The sequence below is a fragment of the Coenobita brevimanus genome, chromosome 58 (genome assembly GCF_032717465.1).
Source record: "Coenobita brevimanus isolate Jiangsu-jjx chromosome 58, ASM3271746v2, whole genome shotgun sequence".
Lineage (NCBI taxonomy): Eukaryota > Metazoa > Arthropoda > Malacostraca > Decapoda > Coenobitidae > Coenobita > Coenobita brevimanus.
In genome coordinates, this window is record NC_137011.1 from 28,177,687 (window position 1) to 28,181,604 (window position 3,918).

Consider the following 3,918-nt stretch of genomic DNA (forward strand, 5'->3'; position numbering starts at 1 on the left):
GGAAGATGTGCAGATTGGCCTGGGATGAAGGTAGAGTCCCGGAGGATTGGAAGTCAGGTATAATTATTCCCTTGTACAAAGGAAAAGGGGAAAAAGAAGTGTTTGGTAATCATAGGGGCATTTGTCTTCTTAGTATAATAGGAAAAGTGTATGGTAGGATACTTATTGACAGGGTTAGAGAAAGAACAGAGAAATTAGTTGGAGAAGAACAGGGAGGCTTTAGGAAGGGAAGAGGTTGTGTAGATCAGATATTCATTCTTACATCTTTAGTGGAAAAGTTTCTAGAGAAGGGAAAGAAGTTGTATGCGGCTTTCATGGATTTGGAGAAAGCATATGACAGGGTGGATAGACAAGGATTGTGGAAAGTGTTAAGAATATATGGAGTAGATGGGAAGTTGTTGAATGCTGTGAAGAGTATGTACGATGGTGCGAAGGCTGCAGTGCGTGTGGATGGTGAACTAAGTGAATTTTTCTTTGAAAGTTGGTTTGAAACAGGGATGTGTCATGTCTCCATGGTTGTTCAATCTGTACATGGATGGGGTAATAAAAGAGGTACAAGGTAGGGTAGTGGGTGTTGGAGTGGCCCTGGTGAGAGAGGATAGTGTTTGGAAACTCCCTGTACTGTTGTTTGCAGATGATACTGTGTTGTTGAGTGAAGATGAAGGGGAGCTGCAAGGCTTGGTGGATGAGTTTGAGAGAGTGTGTAAGAAATGGAATCTAAAGGTGAATGTAGGGAAGAGTAAAGTGATGGTCTTTGAGAGAGGTGAAGTTAGTGAATGTACAGCGAGGTTGGATGGTGAGGAATTGGAAAATGTGAGTACGTTTAAGTACTTGGGTAGTGTGATGAGTAAGGATGGAGGTTTGGAGGGTGAAGTGCTTGAAAGGGTACAGCAGGGAAGAAAGGTTGCTGGTTCTTTGAAAGCAGTGATAAGAAACAGGGAAGTGAGCATGGAAGTGAAAAAGTTACTACATGACAGTACTGTGATACCAACTCTAACGTACGGAAGTGAAGCTTGGACATTGTTGGAAGGACACAAGTCAAGAGTGAGAGCAGTGGAAATGAGTTATTTAAGAGGAGCCTGTGGAGTCACGTGGAGAGACAGGCTGACGAATGAGGATATAAAGGAGAATTGTGGTGTGAATGTGGATGTGATAGGAAGCGTTATGAGGAACACACTGAGGTGGTTTGGCCATGTGGAGAGGATGGAGGGTGAAAGACTGACAAAGAGAGTGTATGTGAGTGAGGTGGAGGGGGGAAGAGGGAGGGAGAGGCCGAGGATGAGATGGAAGGATGGGGTGGAGAGGTATATGAGAGAGGGGTGTGTGGAGAGGTATATGAGAGAGGGGGGTGTGAGTTGGGAGCAGGGCAGTGAAATGGCGGGGGACAGGGCGACTTGGAGGCGATTTGTTTGTGGCCACCCAAAACGGGATTGAGGCGTCTGGCAATGGATATATATATATATATATATATATATATATATATATATATATATATATATATATATATATATATATATATATACCTATGTATATATATATATATATATATATATATATATATATATATATATATATATATATATTTACACACACACACACACACACATATATATATATATATATAGATAGATAGATAGATAGATAGATAGATAGATACAAGGTAGGGTAGTGGATGTTGGAGTGGCCTTGGTGAGAGAGGATAGTGTTTGGAAACTCCCTGTACTGTTGTTTGCAGATGATACTGTGTTGTTGAGTGAAGACGAAGGGGAGCTGCAAGGCTTGGTGGATGAGTTTGAGAGAGTGTGTAAGAAACGGAACCTAAAGGTGAATGTAGGGAAGAGTAAAGTGATGGTCTTTGAGAGAGGTGAAGTTAGTGAATGTACAGAAAGGTTGGATAGTGAGGAATTGGAAAATGTGAGTACGTTTAAGTATTTGGGCAGTGTGATGAGTAAGGATGGAGGTTTGGAGGGTGAAGTGCTTGAAAGAGTACAGCAGGGAAGAAAGGTTGCTGGTTCCTTGAAAGCATTGATAAGAAACAGGGAAGTGAGCATGGAAGTAAAAAAGTTACTACATGACAGTATTGTGATACCAACTCTAACGTACGGAAGTGAAGCTTGGACATTGTTGGAAGGACACAAGTCAAGAGTGAGAGCAGTGGAAATGAGTTATTTAAGAGGAGCCTGTGGAGTCACGTGGAGAGACAGGCTGACGAATGAGGATATAAAGGAGCGCTGTGGTGTGGATGTGGATGTGATAGGAAGCGTTATGAGGAACACACTGAGGTGGTTTGGCCATGTGGAGAGGATGGAGGGTGAAAGACTGACGAAGAGAGTGTATGTGAGTGAGGTGGAGGGGGGAAGAGGGAGGGGGAGGCCGAGGATGAGATGGAAGGATGGGGTGGAGAGGTATATGAGAGAGGGGGGTGTAAGTTGGGAGCAGGGCAGTGAAATGGCGGGGGACAGGGCGACTTGGAGGCGATTTGTTTGTGGCCACCCCAAACGGGATTGAGGCTTCAATATATATATATATATATATATATATATATATATATATATAGTTACGCTGTCCGCCTGCCCGTTCCCACGGGTGCAGCCGTTACAGCTGGGCTAGGGGATTATGCAGTATCCGTGTCATTCGCGGAGTTTAAATTAGCGAGTGTTACAAGTTCTTTTGTTTCTTTCGTTCCTGCCACTGAGGGCAATTTTATTTAATACCATGCTGAGAATGCATTTGATTATTTTGATTGTATTATGTGAGCTACCAGTATATTTAATGATGTTTTGCTTCCATTAGAAGTACCAATTCATTGTAGAGAGAGAGGGGCACGAATTTAAGTTCCCTATTAATTAATCTGATTCATGCATTCACGCTTGGCTGCACACGAGCCTAGCATTCGTCGTGTCTTCCCAACCAGCTTTAGTATCGTGTGTGTGTGCACACTCTCTCTCTCCCCAGTCATATTTTTGTATAGAGAGAACACGTCGGTGTCTCTAAGCCGAGCTGGCGTTTTCATTTAAATTCATTTTATTCTTTTGTTTGCTGAGGGAAGTAGTTATTTTATTTGATGTTGTGACCGTGTTGTCTTTGGAGAGGCAGGCTGGCTCACCGTGGTCCTCTCGCTGCCTTTATTAACGTTCCCCAACACACATACATACACACACACCCCTAACCCCTACACAGTTCAATCCCATCTCCTTGCACAAGGCTAGTGAGAACTATCGTGAGCTATCAACTGCGTTCCCCCTTGGACACGGGTTAAGTAGAAATTCGTCACCACCGGAAATAAGTGGGAGGTATTCCTGTAGACTGTCTCGGGCGGTATTATTTCCGGTAGTGACGATAGTAGGCTAGATCCATAGGTAGGCTGTTCCGTTTGTTACTATCAAAGTACAGAGTGTTGCGTACTTAAGTGATAATTCTTCCGTTGCGCAGTTTTTCTCTAGTTTACGGAGTGTGAGTGCCGGGGTCTGCGTTATTTTCACAACGCAGTGGAGGCCGATCATCTAAAACTACCTTGTTGTCTTTTTGTAATAGCCCCGGGCTGGCGCTACCGTAACAGTGGCGACCTCGCATCAGGATATCCTAACAGTGCCTTCTTCTTGCTAGGATATCGTTACCTTGGCGTTGTCTGTGCTTTGAAGTGAAGTTGATGAGTGTGAAGTTTCTCATTCAGCATTAGTTATTTCATTATTCGGTACTGCCATTGTCGCCATGGAGTCACGCGTGTCTACACCAGAAGGCGTACGTGCTGAGTCACCTGTGGATAAGGAAAATATGGAACAACGAGAGGCACATAGCAAAGGTTCTCCCCGTGTGAGCCATGTGTTTAACTATGGTGCTGAGCTGCCTCGTTTCGCTACCCTACTATTACCATCTATGATGCCGCCGAGCCAGTTTACAGCAGTTCCCCCAGGTATG